Here is a 19854-nt window from a genome sequence, read left to right as displayed (position 1 = left end):
GTTTTTCAGGCTTCATTTTTTCATCTACAAAATGAAGTGGTTATACTGTATTCAAAGTATATTTTAGCTCTTAATCTTGTGATTACTTTGAGTTTTTTTGCTTTTTTCTTTTTAGAGGGAGATGAGTTAGGGTAGTAATGAAATTACTCAAAAGTAATCATATACTGATTTAATACCCCGCCACTTAATCTTATTTTATTTTTTCCAATTACATTTAAAGATAGTTTTCAAAATTCACTTTTGTAAGATTAATATTTTGAGTTCCAAAATCTTTTTTTTCTCCTTTCTTTCCCTCTCCCCTCCACAGACAGCAAGCAATCTGATATAAGTTCTATATGTGCAATCATTTTAAACATTTTTCCATATTAGTCCTATTATGAAAGAAAAATCAAAAAGAAAAAATGCCATAAGAAAGAAAAAATAACATCAAAAAGATGAAACTAATATGCTTCAATCCTCATTCAGTTTTCATAGTTCTTTCTCTGGATGCAGATGACATTTTTCATCCCAAGTATATTAGAATTGTATTAATTCTAATTAGAATTTACTGTATTTCTGAAAAGAACTAAGTATATTAATTATCATATAATCTTGCTGTCACTGCTCTACAGTATTCTCCTGGTTCTATTCACTTCACTCAGCGCTCAGCATCAGTTCATATAAGTCTTTCCAGACTTTTTTGAAATCATCCTGCTTACACTGGTGTAGTCTCATAGTTTGAAGGTCTAATGCTTGACCTACAAGCTATTATCTCTCAGTTGATGTTTTACATTTGAGAATTTTCTTTCTATTTCTGTATATCAGGTGTACCTTTATTTTGGTTTAGGAGAAAAATAAGCTAGTTTCTATGTCTCTAGTTTATGGTTGACCAACCTGTTTTTAGTAAAAACTTTTTGATCATTCACAAAATGTGCATATTTACTTACAAATTATAAATGTATTACATGATCCTTATTTCAGTTTATTTTTTAAAATAATTTTTATTTTTTTTATTGTTTGGAATTTGAAAAACATATATAAGCATCAATTTTCCCATGTTCCAAGAACAGAAACATGAGCATATATCCAAAATCATGAATCTCTATTGCTATCACTTTTTAAAAGAGAATCAGTAATGTATGGACACATTTCTTTCAAAGATGATTTTGCTAGTGTGTATATCCCTCTCACCTTTCTTTTATTCTCTTTTGTGATTTTTGTAAAAGAAAAAAAGTCTTCAGTGAATCTCTCTCTTTCTTTTCTATCAGTCTTACCAATCTTCTTTTATTTTCTATAGTCATCTCCCCTCCATTGAAATAAAATTTAAAAAATAGTTGTAACAAATATATGTATTCAAACAAAAGAATTCCATAAATAGTCATGTCAGATAATGTATATATCATTTTGAACCTGGGTCCATCATTCGTTTTGCAGAGCATTTATAATCATGCTTTGTCATTGCATTGATTAGCATTCTTACATCTTTAAATAGGTTTTTCTTTACATTGTTGTAGTTATTGTATAAATTGTTCTCATGATTCTACTGACTTCATTTTATATCAGTTCATAGTCTTCCAAAGTTCCTTTAATCATTTCTTGTAGCATGGTAATATTATATTATGTTATCAAATATGAAATACTGTTTCAGAGCCCTTTACAATCTAGCTCTTTTCCACTTCTCTTACTTATATGCTCTTCTCTCTACTCAGATAGCTGCTTCCTTTCTCCTCCTCACCTGCTGTCGTTTTTTGGTTCTTTCTGCCTCAATTGTCTCCTTTCCATTCCATCCTCAACTGCTAAAGTGATTTTTTTTAAAGTACAGATCTGACTATGTGATGTTAGAGTTCAAATGTTGGAGTTTGTTCTTCTCAAAGCACAGCCGGTTTAGAGGCTTGGAGCCCTTCGGATGTCTCCAAATCCAAAGGTTCTGTCCTTCAGCCTCTGCCTCTGCTTTCTTCTGCCTCCAACCAAGACAGAGATGGAAGGTCTCTCTTATCTCCTTCTGGGGAGCCCAGCCACCAACTTGCCGCGGAGAGAGGGCTTCTGGCGTAGCTCCACTGAAATCCGTCAAAGTGTTCTCTGCACCAGAGTCGTTCCTCTCGAGTCCAGCGTGATCAGCCAGCCAAGAGGAAAAAATGTATTCTGCCATAGATCCCTCTTCGCTGGCCTTTTATCTGCCTCTTCTGAGAGAATGGGATTATGGGTTTTCTCCCATAGTGCTCTCTGGCCCAATGAGCTTTAAGGGAGGTGTAGAAAGTGTACTTTGTGAAGCTAGCATACTTGTGGACTCCAGTGAGTAAAGGTGTGAACACAAGCCTTGTCTTAATTAGTTCTACTTAGTACCTTGTTTCAGGTTCTGGCCAAAACAACTTCTTGTAAGATTAGATCAACTCTAATTACTTAGCAGTTAGTAAGGATTCCAACAATGTGACTTTACTACTTATAATTTCCAGGATAAAATACAGAATTTAAAAGCCTTCACTTACTTTCCCCTCTTACTACTTTTGCAGTGACCTTTCTCTTTAGTCTTTTTCTTTTACTCAGTGCCCCAGTGATAATGTCCTTAAGACAATAATCTTAAGATTAGAAGGGAAGCAATAAACTGGGAAAACATTTTTACAGTTAGAAGTTCTGATAAAGGCCTCATTTCCAAAATATATAGAGAATTGGCTCTAATTTATAAGACATCAAGTCATTCTCCAGTTGATAAATGATCAAAGGATATGAACAGACAATTTTCAGATGATAAAATTGAAACTATTTCTACCCATATGAAAAGATATTCCAAATTATTATTGATCAGAGAAATGCAAATCAAGACAATTCTGAGATACTAGACACATCTCAGATTGGGTAAGATGACAGGAAAACATAATGATGAATGTTGGAGGAGATGTGGGAAAAATGGGACACTGATGCATTGTTGGTGGAGTTGTGAACAGATCCAACCATTCTGGATAGCAATTTGGAACTATATTCAAAAAATTATCAAACTGTGCATACCCTTTGATCCAGAAGTACTACTACTGGGCTTATATCCCAAAGAGATATTAAAGAAGGAAAAGGGACCTGTGTATGCAAAAATGTTTGTGGCAGCTCTTTTCATAGGAGCTAGAAACTGGAAATTGAATGGATGCCCATCAGTTGGAGAATGACCGAGTAAATTGTGGCATATGAATATTATTGTTCTAAAAGAAATGACCAGTAGGATGAATACAGAGAGGCTTGGAGAGACTTACATGAACTGATGCTAAATGAAATGAGCAGAACCAGAAGATTATTATACACTTGAACAATACCACATGAGGATCAGTTCTAATGGAAGTGCCTAATTTCGGCAATGAGTTGATCAGCGATGAACAGAACCAGCTACACCCAGCGAAAGAATGAGTGTGGACTACAACACAGCATTTGCACTCTTTTTTTGTTGTTGCTTACATTTTTGTTTTTTTCCCAGGTTATTTTTACTTTCTTTCTAAATCCAATCTTTCTTGTGCAACAAGATAATTATATAAATATGTATACATATGTTGTATTTAACATATACCTTAACATGTTTAACTGGTATGGGACTGCCTGCCATCTAGGGAAGGGAGTGGAGGGAAGGAGGGAAAAAGTTGGAACAGAAGTTTTTGCAAGGGTCAATGGTGAAAAATTACCCATGCATATGTTTTGTCAATAAAACACTATAATAATAATAATAATAATAATAAATAAAGCCCATAATCTAGGGGGGGAAAAAGAAACAATAGTCTTAATTCTCACTGGCTATTCATGATAATTGAATGTTCTGCCTTTCACTTTTGCCTCCTGGCATTTCTTGAAGATTAAACTCAAATGCCGGCTTCTCTATAAGATGTTGCCTGATTCTTATTGTTTTACTTATGTGATTATAATAATTTTTAAGTGTTTTTGTTGTATTATAATATAATACTTTTTTATTGTATATATCTTGGATTTACTCCTTCTCATCCCACTCTTTCTCTTTTAGAATGTGAGTTCCTTAATAGGAGGGACAATGTTTTTGCTTTTTTCTATATCCCCAACATTTAATGCATTTCTTTGTTAGGTCAGGTTTATTTTTAAATTGCTTACAGGAGTGCCCTGAGGAAGTGATAGCTATATTAATAGTGCAGTAATGTGTTGGTAGCACCTTCAGCAGTTGTCATTTTTTACCAATTTGATAAATATGAAGAGGAACCTCACCATTCTTTTGATTTTTTTTCTTATTGATTTGGAACAGTTTTTTCTCATAAGGTTGATGATAGGTTGGAGTTCTTTCCTTGAGAAGTGTCTTATTTACCTTATCTTTTACAACAATTTTTCAAGTCTTATCCATTGTACTTAAATAAAGTCTCTCAAATCTGTTTTCTTTCTCTTTACATAGCTAGCACCTTGGACTGTTAAAATAGTTTTGCAATTGTTTGTCTGCTTTCTCTTCTGTCTTCAATTCATCTGCTTTAATGAATTTTCTAATTTGTACACTTGACAATGTCATTTTTCAGTTCAGATTCTGATAGCTCTTTATTGATCTTAAAATCTATTATTATTTAATCTTTGTCTAATTTTTGGACACAGGGATTGTTAAATTTCTAGATTTTCTAAATATCTATGAATATAGTTGCATATGTACAATCTCTTTTTTGATCAATAAAATTTTGCAATCATTAGTCTGGATTATTATTAATTATCCCTCTAGAGTGATTTTGATGATGATTTCTTTAGATTAGTAGTTTGGCAAGGAGACATCAAAGAAAAAGATAAGAAGCAATTGATTAGTAGGAAGTGACTGGATGGAGGGAGAAGAATGGAGTATTTACCAGATTTTCCTTCCTCCAGTCCCATCAATATCAATAACTGAGTCTTCCTTTAATTTTGTTTGTCTTGACTAAAATAAGATCCTGTAATTATCAGTAGTTACTGTATTCACTTTTTGTATATGTGTATATATGCATTTGCAGAAAGCAGCAGAGGGAGAAAGGAAGGTGTGGTGCTGTTATGTAGAAAAAAGAAAATGTAGATGTAAATATGGTTGTTTTTGCCAATTTTACTACTATGTATGTTTGTTCTTCAGATTATTTGGATGTTAACTTGAAAGTTGAGAAACTTGAAAATGGCAGTTCCTTTTTTAAAATAAAAAAAATCCCATAGATGATTTTTGCTTTGAAATTTCAAACCAAAAATAACATTTCTACATACATAGAAGAACACAAAAAGATTATAGTTATATTTCATATCAATTGACTTTTAAAAAACCTATATAATAGAATCATATTTCTTTCAAAATTGCCTTGCTTTTCTGTATTCCCTTTTGATTCTCCTTGCCTTTTTAGTGGAATCACTGGTGCTATTTACTTCATTCTCTTCATAACCTCACCACCAGTGCTAAAGACTGAGAGAATGGGGGGAAAAAAACCCAAAATTCTTATGAGAAATATTATTATAAAGCATAATTAATATACATAATATCTATGTTTAATATCTCATTTTTACACTTTTACTCCATTGATTTTTTTTTTTTTTGTCAAGTGGTATGCAACATATTTCATCATAGGATTGTCTGGAGTATGGCTAAGTAATTACCTCTGTCAGAATTCTTATAATATGTTTTTGTCCTTTTTTTACTGTCCTTTTAAAATGTTATTCTATTTACTCTGCATCAGTTCATATTCCTCAGGATTCTCTGAAATTCTTTTTTCATAATTTTAATGGTATAATAATATTTATTTAAATTCATATAAAATAACTTGTTTACTCATTCCCCCATTTATTGGCATATACTTTTTTTTTTTTACATTTTCTTTTTCATCTTTTAAACTTGACTTGCAAATCAAATTATTTATTTCATTTTGAAGCTCTTCCCTGTATAATCCTCCTTTTAAATTCATTCTCTCCATACTTCTTGTGTCCCTGTTTTGAATTTGTTTTATTTGGACAACAAACTCTATGTGTATATTTGTGTATGTTTAATTTGTAAGTCTTTAATTATCATGATTTGGTTTTTTAAAAATATGGTTATAATATGGAATTTTTCCCTTGGCAATTGCCCGTTCTTACCTTTTAATCAGTTTTTTCTTGTGAAATGTTTCTTAGAATTCTTATAAATTTTACTGAATTTAGAAAAAACAGTCAACTTAGTCCTGTTTTCCATTGTTTTAATTAAATAGGTATTTGATTTTGTCAAAAGCATTTTTGCATCAATTGATTACTATTACCCCATTACTATATGTGGTTTTTATTATTTATATTATTTATATGGTTTATTATATTTTAATATTCCTTAGAATAAGCCATCCTTGCATTTCTGATATATATATTTAACCAGATCATGTTATACAATGTTTCAAATATATTATTGTAAAATATTTTTTACATATTTAAAATTCTTGAGTGAATATTCATTAGAGATATAGGTCTGCAGTTTTCTTTCTCTTCTTTCTCTCCCCCAAGTTTAGATATAAAATTATATATCTTTTTACTGAAGAGTTTGAAAAGATCCCTTATGTGATACTGGAATTGATTATTCTTTGATTGTTTGAAATCATTGATTTGTAAAACCATCTGGTTGTGGAATTTTTTTCTCGGGGTTAATTTATGGTTTGTTCAATTTATTTTTTCTGATATTTTATGTGTGTGTGTATGTACACACACATACACACACACACACACACACACACACACACCGTATAACCCAGAGAAAAATACAAAATGTAACTATAAAACGTAGGCACATTACATATCTACTCCCAAGATAAATGCAATATAAAACACCTCAGTTTTTCTTCTTATGAAACTTTTTTTATGCTTTGAAGACATTTGATTCTTTTCCCCGAATAGAATTAATCTTCACATAGTTCTTTCCAATTGAAAAAATATGTTTACTTTCCCATGAATAATGGAAAAATAGAAAGGGGATTGATTATGAATGGCATTAAAAGTCAAATAGGCAAAAAAGTCAAATAAAAGATCAAATAGTATTTGATCCTTAAATTTACTAAATGGGATGACTTAAGAAGATTATTTTGGTATTCTATTGTAGAAAGAAAGTTGATTTGTGTAGAAAGAACCTTGAGGTTGGGAGATCAGGCAGAGAGAGAGAGAGAGAGAGAGAGAGAAAGAAAAAAAGATATATATATATATATATATATATATATATATATATATAAACAAACAAAGGAACAGCTTGGTTATAAACCTGCATAACTGGGATGATAGTGATTCCCTAGGGGAATAATGAAGAAGTAAAGGGGAAACAGCTAGGAGGTGTAGTGTATAGAGTACTAGGCCTGGAGTGACTTCAAAATCTGGCCTAAGACACTCAAACAAATCATTTAACTCTATTTGCCTTCCTTCCTCAGGGAAATGGCAAATCACTCTATTATCTGCTAAGAGAAAGCCAAAAATGGGGCCCTTGAAGAGTCAGACATGACTGAATTTACTCAACAACAACAATAGAAAGCATAGAAAAGAAAGTGAGCTCTTTTTGGACATATTAAATATAAGATAACTTCAGGATGTCCAGTTTTAGATATCTAATAAGCAGAAGTAAATGACAGACTGGATGGAGAACAAAAAAAAGAAGCCAATACAAGAGACAGATAGGTAGATATCTAAGGTAGATAGATAGATAGATAAATAGATAGATTTTGTAGATTAGAAGGAGAAGAGAAGGATAGAGCATTGGGAATACCCAGAATTAATGTGCCAGTAAACAAAAATGTGTTCTCTTATGTGAAAAGCATTGTGCTAGTATTGGAGTTTAAAAAAAAAAAAAGGCCAAAGATAACCTAGAGGAACTCACAATTTAAGGGGAGGGGATAATTTGCAAACAATTATGTGCAAGTAAGTTATATATAGGATAAGTTGGAAATAATTAACAGAAAGAATTAAGAGGGATCAGGAAAGGCTTCTTGTAGAAGGTAGGATTTCAGCTGGGAATTGAAGAAAGCCAGGGAAATCAAGAGATAGAAGTGAAGAGGGAGAGCGTTCCAGGCATGAGGGTAGTTAGAGAACATGTTGAGAGTTGAGAGATGTTGGTTCTTGTTTGAGAACATCAAGGAGGCCAGTTTTACTGGATTCCAGAGTATATTGAGGTATAACATACAAAAAGACTTTTAGATAGAATGTGGGTCTGTAACTTTCTGACTCTGACCTTATGTTTCAGTCCTAACTCCAGATAAAAGTATTAAGAAAAGTCTGAAGTTTTTATTCAGTTCTTTATTAATGTAGAGAATAAAATTTGCATTTAGTAGCTATTAAAATTTTTTTCTATTTAGCAGCTATATTTTTTCCTTGCCATTGATTCTGGTCATCTATTGCTATTCATTCTTTGTAGGTGTATTTATGCATGCGTGGGGACTATTAGTATTCTGTCCCTCCTCAAAATACTTTATTTTTAATTATTTATGTGCATATTTATATTTGGAAAATGATTTTCCCTAGAGGGAACTCCATACATTAATGAAGTTTCAGATCTAAAAAATTATTATTTTTTTTAACACTAATAAAGTAGTTTTCCAAGATTGTCATTTTAAGTGCTTTTGTGATCTTTTCATAAAATCCATATTTTTCTAAATTTATATTTTATTGAACAAGTTTAACTGGTTTTTTTTTCCTTAAACATATTTTATTTTTAAATTAGTGAATATTTATTTTCTCTTCTTTCCACTTCCTCATTCCTCTAGAGAAAAAAGGAAGAAAAAAAATCCTTTGTAGTTAATTAATTAAACAAAATAAAACCCCATATTAATCATGTCCAAAAATGTATCTCATTTTTAGTTTATTACTTCTTAGCCACGAGATGAATAGCATCTGTCCTCTGGAATGCTTATTACATTGATTAGACTCTCAAATATTTCTGGTTTTTTGTAAATGTTGTTGGTGTAGTATCTATATCTTTTTTCTTCTGAGGGATTATAATCAGTTTTACTGGGTAGGTGATTCTTGGTTGTAATAATAGCTTCTTTGTCCTCCAGACTATCATGTTCTAAGGCCTCTGATTCTTGGATGTAGAAACTACTAAATTTTGTGTTATTCTGACTGTGGTTCCATAATGCTTGAATTATTTCTTTTTTAAATCCTTTTTCCCCCACTTAATATTATCTTATTTTTTTCTCAATTACATGTAAAAATAATTTTCAACATGCATTTTTCTATGGTTTTGAGTTGTAAATTTTTCTTTCTCCCTTTTTCTTTCCTGCCTCACCATGATAGCAAACAGTCTGATAGAGGATATGTGTTTAACATATACACACACATATTCATTTTACACATATTTCCACATTAGTCATATTGTGAAAGGAAAATCAGAACAAGAGGAGAAAAACCATGAGAAAGAAGAAACAATAAAGTGATAAAGTTGTATAGATGTTTCAGTCCGCATTCAGACATCATAGTTATTTCTCTGGATGTGCAACTCATTTTCCATCTTGAATCTTTAGGAATTGCCTTGGTTCATTGTATTGCTCAGAAGAGCTAAGTTTATCATAGTTGATCACTACATAATGTTGCTGTTATTGTGTACAATGTTCTTCTGGCTCTGCTCACTTCATTCAGCATCAATTCATGTTTAAGTCTTCCCAGACTTTTTGAAATCCATCTACTCATCATTTCTTATGGAACAATAGTATTTCATTACATTCTTATACCACAACTTTTTCAGCCATTACCCAATTGGACATCCCTTCAATTTCCAATTGAATTGTTTTGGGGTTTGTTTGTTTGTATTGTTAACTTTCTGACTGCTTCCAATATTTCCTCCTTGATCCGAGTTTTATTTTTTAAGGTGTTCTTCTTATTGACTTTTTGCATCTCCTTTACCATTTGGCATAGTATGTTTTTTAAGGAATTGTTTTTTGTTTTTTTCCTGAGGCAGTTGGGGTTAAGTGATTTGCCCAGGGTCACACAGTTAGGAAGTATTAAGCATCTAAAGGTGGATTTGAACTCAGGTCCTCCTGACTTCAGGGGTGGCACTCTATTCACTGTACCATCTAGTTGCCCCAGTGTTTTTTGGTGTAATGTTTGCGGGGTATGATATGTATCCTTTATCAAGCTATTGGCTCTTTTTTTCATGATTTTGTGGCACCACACTCATTTTTTCTTTTTAGTTTTTCCTCTATCTCTCTTGATTTTCAGAATCTTTTTTTAGCTTTTCCGTAGTCTGAAACCAATTCATATTTTTCTTGGAGGCTTTAGATGTAAGAGCTTTGACTTTATTATCATCTTTTGAGTATGTGTTTTGATCTTCCTTGTCATTGTAGTAACTTTCTATGATCACAGTTTTATTTTGTATGTTCATTTTTCCAGTCTATTTCTTGATTTTTAACTCTTAGTGTAAGTAGGTCCTACTTTTAGGGTAGAAAGAAATATACTGTCCTATATTTCAGGGGCTTTGTACAGTTGTTTTCAGAGATCCTTCTAGAGGTCTGCAAAATTCCAATTCTTCTAAAGTGATGTGATCTAAGGAGGAGTGTTTACTACTCTCGTGCCTTGTGCTATATAATCTGTGAGTAATCACAAGTACTATTTTGTGTCTTGGAATCATAAGCACTATCTCTACTCCATTGTGGCCCCAAAATTTGGTGGGCTAATGCTCCTCCTTGTCCTGAGATTGCTACCTAGGACTGTGATCCAGATCTGAGTAGGCACAAAGCAACAGTCTTGCCTCAGGGCTAGCAAAGAGACCTCTGTAATTTACTTCTGAACTGTGATCTAATAAGCCTGGAAGTAATTTCTGCCACTGGTGATTCAGAGTCCCAAGGGCCTGCTCCTGGTTTTCTGGTGTCAGGGCTGTGTTGATGTGGCCTGCCCTGGACTGTGCTCTACTCTCAACCTAGTGTGATAGAGCTTTCCTGTTGACTTTATAAGTTGTCCAGAACTGAGAGGTCTGGAAACTGCTACAGCTGCCATTGATTCAGTTGCTCTGAGACCTGCTTCTTTCTGGTTTGCTGGGACCAGGTCTGCGCTGGTATTCCATTCTCAGTCTCATGGAACAGACCTTTCCTGCCAAACTTCTAAATTGTCTTGGGCTGGAAAACTGTTTTATTCTGTCGTTTTTGTGGATTCTGCAGGTCTAAAATTTGTTTAGAGTCATTATTTAAAGGAATTTAGGGGAGAACTTGGGAGAGCCCCTGACTTTACTCTGCCATCTTGGTTCTGCCCTTCATTACCTCTTTTAATTTAAAATCACATTTCTCAGTTATATTACTGCTATACTTCTACTGTTACTACTGCTATACAAGAAACTAAAAACAATTTTATTTATTTAATTTTCTGTAACACTTATTTTCTAGTTAGTTAAGAGATTTGAAATTTAGCACTGAATTTAATATTGTTGTGCCTTTTGATACCTTTCCTTCAGGTTTGTTTCTTTGTATAGAACATTGCTACCTAAATCATAGTGAATTGTAGATTTGTTCAGCTATTGATTTCTACTTGATGGCTCCCATCACACACACCCCCCCTTTCACTCCCCCCTCCCCCCCCCCCCCCCCCCCCCCACAGACACACACACCCTCCCTTAGTTAAATCCATGAGATCTTTTATAGAATTATCCATTTTAGTCTACATCATGCTCCTAAGTAAGCAAGGAGTCCCTTCAGGTTACATTGTGGTCTTTGGGTGGAGTAGTATGTGTAAGTTTATCCTGTCACACCCTGTGTAGGCAGTTTATAATTTGAGAACTGAAATTCTTGACCTGTCACTGACACATTTTGTATTTAAGAACTAGCATTCACAAGTTTCTCTGTTTAGTCAAGGGAAAAAACCATGGATATGTAGGGAGTAGACAGTAGAATTCAAGTGCCTTAAAAGTTTCTAGAAATGCATGAGATCTTTCGGAACAAAATAATGTGAATGGAGAATTGAGATTGTGCTATATAAAAACAAATTATACTTTGGGTCCTTTGATCTATATGGATATTAAACTTTCTTGATTTCTGTAAGCATTCCTATTTTATTGCTTATTACTGAGAAGGGAGGGAAGGAGCCCAGTGTGGTTTGTTGGTCTGAATCAAAATTTCATTCTTAGGAAATCTCTTCTTTGGAAACTCTAGTAACTTGTTTTAGAAGTAATTTTGGGAACTAGGGAGAGAGTAAGGGCTTGGTCATAGTCACATAATCATGGTTAGAATAAAGTCTTGAATCCAGTCTTTTTTGACTTTCACTCTTTTTTCCATACAACAATTTACACTGAAATTGTCAACCTCTCAAAATGCAGATTAAATTCAGTTTTGTCTATACATTGAGACTTAGTATCATTATTTCCTGTTAATACAAATGATGTCAGAAATCATTGTTATATATGTAATATATATGTTTGCTTCACATACATGTTTTTCTTTGAAGTTTCTTTAGACATTTTATTTATGTTCCTATTTCATGAATCACTACAAATGCCCTTTGTCGAAGTGCATTTTTTTTCTAGTCTAGTTTAACAGGTTTCTTAAGGAGGTTCACTTGTAATTCTCCCACATTTATCTAGATTCCAAATCCATATTTTGCTGGCTGTGATAAAATAATGGGGACAAATTTTTGCAAATGAATAATTTAAGCTAATTAACACAGTTAATCCAAATTAAATAAAAAGACAATATAGATTAATATAAATCATAGAGGATGGTGCTGGCTTGTACCTGCCATTCCTTCTATACCTTTTCTTTTGATCATCAGATTTGGTGTATTTTTCAAAGGAAAATCTTCTTTGTTTATAATACTTTATACATTTTTAATTACCAACTTTTAGATACAGTAAATAAGGTGGTGAATGACAAAGTTCTGTTAAGTGTAGTTCTTTCCAGTATTTAGAAACTTTGCAGTATTTATAGGGTCTCTGAAAAAAAACAAACCAAAAAAGTAACACTTAAATTTTGTTCACAAAATGAGACGAAAACAGCTGACAGAATCCAAGTAGAAGGTAATAATAAAGTGGCAAAAAACATTATGAAATAATTTATTGAGAAACTTTTCTCATATCATAGAGAATATGAGGTAGCTAGCTACTGGCAGCCAAATTTTAAAATATTTGTTCTTACATCAACAACAAATGAAACTAATTTACATCCTTCAGATTTGCTTAATGGTTTTTTTTTTTTTTTTTTTTTTAAGGATTTAGTTCAGTTGCTTCCAAAGATGTTGCCAAAGCAATCTGAGTAAATACTCTTTCATAAAACAATTATAAGTGTTTTCACTTATACAATATCCTGTTGAAGTACATTGGATGAATTGATAAGATTCTTAAAGTTCATAATTTATGCTTTATTTAAAACATTTTTTTTTTTTTTGCTTACCTCCCAGTCAGAGAAGGTAAATGGAAAAATAAATGTACTGATTGAGATAGAAATGTGAATGTCTTGAAATTGAAAGTGGAGTTTAACACAGAGACAATGAAACATTTAACGTTTAAATATTTTTGTGCAAAGCAGTTTTGAATTATTTTAAAAAACGATTGTGACAGTAGCCCTGAACCATTTGCAGTGTGCAGAGAAAAATGCACTTTTCTAAATAGTTATTGCTAAACAATGCTATAGTTATTTCTTGATAAATAGATTTCATCACCTGAAACTGTTTTGTAATCTTAGTTCATTTTGACTTCACTGTAAGCATCATGAAGTAAGTGTTTAGTGAATGACTCTGCTTTGGTATCTGCCCCTCCTAGTGAGAGGTGAATGCTGACTCTCATGTTTTACTACTTCTTAGCCTAGCTCCTTATTAAAGCAGTACATGCAGAGTTGTGGGAGTGCATGTAGCTTCACCTTCCCTGGGGTGGTAGGTGTTTGTGGTGAGAAGAAAAAAATGGATATTGCTTCAACTGATACTTCTTTCTTTAGGGCAAGTTTGTTCTGAGGAATAAGAAAATATGAAGTATTGCTCAGAGCTATATTTTGTTCTCTGTTTCTTTATATTACAACTTCCATGAATGAAAATATAAGCCTTTTTCTTTATGCGAAAATTCAATAGGTATTTTTTGACCTAAAGTGTCTGTGTTCCCAAATGATTTTAATTCTATCACAGGGTATAACATTAAAGAGATGGAATTTTAATCTATTTTGATTTTGTAATTTTAATCCATTAGATTTTTTTTTCTTTTTCACAATAGTATTTACTCCATAAGACATAAAACATGACTAAAGTTGTAAATGAGTCTTAACTTTTTTTTTCTCTGTAGTTTTTCAAGTGGTTGATAAATGAAGATATTGAATGAATTAAAGTTGTTGAGGGAAGTGATAGAACAATTGAAGTTAATATTGAAATTGGGAAATTTTTATTTAAAACTAGGAATAATGTATTTAGCATTATTAAGTTTCAAAAGTACTATAATAATTGAATCAAAAAATGGATATATGGGAGCATATAGCAGTTTCAGTTCTTATTAAAATCAGGTAAAGTGAGTTTCTAACAAGTCAAGACATGTACCTTCCACTTGACTTTAACACAAACTATTCCTCTGTGTTAGGAAAGTCTGGTGAAGTATCACATAAATCTCTACAGTGAAAGCAAATTCTAAGCCTTAAACACGTTTCAGCTTATGCAGAGGTTGGTTTCTTGGCTTGTTTGTAGTATCACTATTAATGGTCCCTCCTTTCAAATGCAGAATGAAAATGAATGACTCATTTTTAGATTAGGTTTTTAAATTTTCATAATAAAATGAAAAATAGAAATATATTGTTGAAAAAGACATTAAAATGGACATATTGAAATCAATCAAAATTTTGAGATTTGTTAGTTTTTATATAGCATTATGTATTTAGATGTAATTCAATGTACTTGAGTTTGATGATAATAAAAAGCAATTTTTTAGAAGCTGTGTGCCTAAAGCAACTATCATTGCTAAATTTCTAGTGACAAACTTAATTTTGTTCTAAAATATGAAATTTAAATTTAAGCCTATATTTGTTTTTAAAATAAATAGCTTTGGAGACCAGCCATTGTTTTACATGGAAACACCACTGATTCCTCCTCTTAGCTGGCTTGAAGGTACAGAATTAGGATAAAACTGTCCATTTGGGTAATGGCTATTTTGTTATTTTTTTTTCTTTAACATGGCAAAATTTGGAACTTTAACATTGTAACATTTAGTAATAGAGATAAAGCGATAAAAAATTTCAATAAAAATCAACTTAGATCAAGTAATTTGGACAGTATATTTTTGAGTATGAGAGTTCACACATTATCTCTGCTAAAATCAACCAAAAAACCCTTTTCTCTTAATTTTCAAAGTGAAGTTAATTTCTACTGGACTTATATTGAATCTTCTTCTAATACTTTCTATACATTTATATATGTAGTCATATATAGTTTTGTTATAAATCATTTCTGTTGGACTTTACTCATAGAACTCTTATAAGTTTTACATGGATGTAAGATATTAATTTGAGAGACTAAATTAGAAATAGACTTCATGAATACCAGTCCTATACTTTATCTAGGATAACTTCTCTTTTCTGACACTTTCACCACATTGGTACTGTCCCATAGCACTTGCCTGGACCATTGCATTAGCTTGCTAGTTGATATATCTGCCTTAAATCTCTCTACATACTAGTTAGGTCCACCCCTTTTTCTTCTCTTAAATTATTGTTCATTTGTGTTCATTTCTTCCTAATACCATTTTGGTGTTTTCTTGACAAAGGTACTAGGGTAGTTTTCCATTTCCTTTTCCAAGTCACTTTATAGATGAGGACATGGAAGCAAACAGAGTTAAATGTTTTGGCCAGGGTCACACAACTAGTGTCTGAGGACAGATTTGAACTCAGGAAGATGAGTTTTCTTAACACCAGATCTAGCATTCCCTAAAAGGAGACATATCTGTTCTTAGACTTAGGACCTGAAACCTAGTTCCCTGCTTCCCTATCGCAGCTTTCTGATCATCTAAGAGTCCTAGTCACATACTCTGCAGTTGGCAAAGATTACAATGCCAAAAGTCAGTATTGCAAGGCTTGTGGGATTATAGGGACATTAAGGCATTGTTACTGGAGCTATGAATTGGTACAACCAATTTGCAAGGCAGTTTAGAATTATGCAAATAAATAAACTAAAATGTTCCATGCCCATTGACCCAGAAATTTTATTTTACTGGATTTATACCCTAAGAACTTATCAATAATAATAATAATAATAGTCAATTAACATTTCAAACACCCATGTATATTGCATTGTGCTTATTAGCTCTGGGAATACAAAGAAAGGCAGAAAATAATCCCTGATCTAGAAGAGCTTATAATATGCAAACAGGTATGTGCAAACAAGTTACATATCGGATAAATAAGAATCAACAGAGAGAAAGCATTAGATTTAAGAAAGATTAGAAAAGGCTTGTTTTAGAGGGTAAGATTTTAGCTAGGACTTGAAGGAAGTCAGGAAGAAAAGAGTATTCCAGGAATGGATGACAGCCAGTGAAAATGTCCATAGTTGAAAGAGTATCTTGTTCCAGGAACAGCAAAGAGACAAATTTAAATAGAAAGAATGAATCCCTTTCCTCAAGAAGCTTATAATTGAACATGAGAAGACTGCATACTAAAGAAAACTAAGAAGTGGGTAGGGATACAGGAAGAAATTCCCTATATGGTAGAAGAAATGCAAAATTAGTTGAAGAGTCAAAGAAATTCAAAATGAGCAGGTAAGAATTTGGAGATATAAAGATAACTGTCCTTTCTTTTCTCCTTAAATGGAAGTTGAGGACTTTATGGATTCATCCTCCAATTAGAGGGATTGAGTTTACTGAAGCTGATTTGATCTTATAAGGTACTGAGATTTCATAATGATGAGTTTGGAGAGGGATAGAATATGATGGGAAAGACAGAGAAATGCAAAAATAAAATGAATACAGTCTGAGACATCAAAGTTCTAAATGAGTGCAGCTGTGTAGGAAATAAGACAATCTTTAAGGTCATTCCAAGGAAGCCATTGATAAGACGACATCAAAATATTTATAGTACTCTGCTCTCAAGACAAAAGTTTTGCAATAGAATCAGGGATATAAGGATTATGAATTGAATACGTCTGGAGGTAAGTTTATACATATAGCACATTTATACATCTTGGTATTTAAGTCCCATAAAAGGAGAAGGAAAAGGAACTATTTGGGAAGGCATAAATTGAAGAATGAAGTACTTTGCTTTTTGTATTTATAGCAGCTAGGCATTGCAATAGATAGAACACTGGGCCTGGAAGTAGGAAGTTATAAGTTCAAATGTGGCCTTTGATACTTACTAGTTGTGTAACCTTGGACAAGTCACTTAACTGTATTTGCTTCAATTTCCTCAATTGTAAAATGGCATGGAGAAGAAAATGAGAAACCACCCTAGTATCTTTGCCAAGAAAACCTCAAATATCTGTCTGTCTTAGTTTCCTCAACTGAAAAATGAAAATAATAATACTGCTACCTTTTTAAGGGTTGATGTGAGGATAAAATGTAAAACTTTTATTACATGTATTTATAATATTTATATTATATAAACTATTTATATTAGTTATTATCTGATAATAACTAACCTTTAGGATACTCCTTTTCCCCCACAATGAACTCAGTTCTTGGCTTACACTTTTTCTTTTTCCCAAATCCTGATCTTGTATTGTAGCACGTACTGTACCAACAGGTACTGTCTTTAACTGATTCCAGAAGACAAGAGGAGTGGCAAAAACGTTGAGTGCTGAGCAAATTTTTCCCATGAGGACTACATCTCCAGTCCATAGCCTAACCATTCCTCCTCATCCAATTCCCCAAAGGGATAAGTGGGGCTTCTAGTTTTGAGAAACCTAGCCCTGCCAGGTTCTTCCTTTCTTGACCTAACTCAGTTTTTGAAAGGAAATTTGACCTTTATCTCCCCCATTCCACACTATCCAAACTTCTTGGAGGATGGAGTGTGTGTGTGTGTGTGTGTGTGTGTGTGTGTGTATACACCAATAATGTGGTGGTTACAGTCATGTCCTGGGGTTCAAGGCTGCCAGGAGTCCTGGGTCCTTCATTATCATTGCAGCAGTCTCCATTTGGACTCCCATGGGTGCTGTTCTTGCTATCCTGCTCCTCCCTCTGCTTAGCATGCTAATCACTTCTTGTCCTTTGCAGTACTACTGTTTTGGGAACTGGAAGACTATATGATGTAGCCATGTTGTTCTGCAGGAACTGCCCTACAACTTGTCTGCTCCACAACTTCAGCATTGTGGACTCCAACCTGACAATCCTGTGCACCTCTTTTTGCATGGGAGTTGCCCATAACTGAGAACAATACCAGTAATGGTGAAACTGGGGAGTTTATCTGGTCATTCTCACATCCCTACTACTCAATCAAGACAACAATCAAGTGCTATGAGTGCTAAACAAGTGTCAAGTGCTGATACCTCCTGAGAACTTTGCTTCATATTTTATAAAAAAATATTGAGGCAATCTACTGATAGTTCTATCATCTTTTTTCTTTCTCCCTCTGTTCTATTCTCTCTCTCTTCTTCCTCTCCACTTTTCCTTCTCTTCTGCTTTCTTATCTCTTTTCACCGAAGTGATTTTCCTCTGACTTCTTAGCTTGTATGTCTTGCTTTGTGTGCTTCCTCACAATAGGAATTTAGGCCACTACTATTTCCATTTTCATAAAGCCACTCCACATCCTACTCCCAGTCTGATCTCCCAGGATCAGATGTAGATCTATCCTGTAGAGATGTAGGATGTAGAGAACCCCTATGCAGAAGTGTTATGAGTTCAAATGTGTTGGAGTTCTTGTTCTTCTCAAAACACAGGGCTTAGAGGCTTAGAGCCCTCCGAATATCTCCAAATCCAAAGGTTCTGTCCTTCAGCCTCTGCCTCTGCTTTCTTCAGCCTCCAACCAACACAGAGATGGAATGTCTCTCTTGTCTCCTTCTGGGGAGCCCAGCCACCAACTACAGTGGTGTGAGATGAAGATGAATCTGGTTGTCCACTGAACTCTCACTCGTAGCTTTATCCTCTGAAAGCTCTTCGTCCGCCACCAGCCAGCCAAGTGGAAAAAATGTATTCTGCCATAGATCCCTCATCGCTGGCCTTTTATCTGACTCTTCTGAGAGAATGGGATTATGGGTTTTCTCCCATAGTGCTCTCTGGCCCAACGAGCTTTAAGGGAGGTGTGGACTCCCTTGAAGTTAGAAAGTGTACTTTGTGAAGCTAGCATACTTGTGGACTCCAATGAGTAAAGGTGTGAACACAAGCCTTGTATTAATTAGTTCTACTTAGTACCTTGTTTCAGGTTCTGGCCAAAATCTTCTTGTAAGATTAGATCAACTCTAATTAGTTAGCAGTTAGTAAGGATTCCAACACAGAAGTACAGAGGAAAAAAACTTCCCTTTGACCTCAGTTCATCCAAAGTTGGGGGAAACAAGCTTCCTTCTGCCGTGCAGGTTAGAGTTTTTTCCACTTACCATATTGATTTCTATCTAATCTCCAAGCTTTAAAGTAAAGAATAGTGAAATGGGCACTTCCATCTGATCATCTATGTGCCTTCCAACTTGTATTGAACTTGTGTCCAGCCTGCTCTCCAGCCTCCTTTGGAAAGAAGAGTACTTTTTCTATTCAATGATGAACATTCTCACATCCAGTCATAATGTACATATCCCAGTGATTCTGAAGCCTATAGTTTATCATTTAAACCTCATCCACCACCTCCCATCTACCTTATTCCCATCTAACTTTACCACCTTACCCTAGAGTTCTAATCAAATGCCACTTACTCTTTTGACTGTGCAGTCTGATATGCCTGTTCCATAAGTAACATCTTAGATCTTTTTCCTCCTTTTTTCTTCTGTCAGTCATTGAAACCTGACATCTTCCTGATGATTCAGTTAGGGCAGCTACTACTTATTACCTAACTATTTACTTCCCACAACTTATTCCTCTACTCCACTATGTCATCTTGC

General features: G+C 33.5%; 1 protein-coding gene across 1 annotated transcript in view; it reads left to right on the top strand.

Annotated features, from left to right (window-relative positions):
• TBCD (tubulin folding cofactor D) overlaps positions 1-19854 on the top strand; it is a 430774-nt gene that overhangs the window by 167299 nt on the left and 243621 nt on the right. The window lies entirely within an intron of this gene.

This window comes from Antechinus flavipes, chromosome 4 (genome assembly GCF_016432865.1).
Source record: "Antechinus flavipes isolate AdamAnt ecotype Samford, QLD, Australia chromosome 4, AdamAnt_v2, whole genome shotgun sequence".
Taxonomy (NCBI): domain Eukaryota; kingdom Metazoa; phylum Chordata; class Mammalia; order Dasyuromorphia; family Dasyuridae; genus Antechinus; species Antechinus flavipes.
Note: the sequence above shows the minus strand (reverse complement) of the source record. Positions and strands in the feature narration are given on the sequence as shown.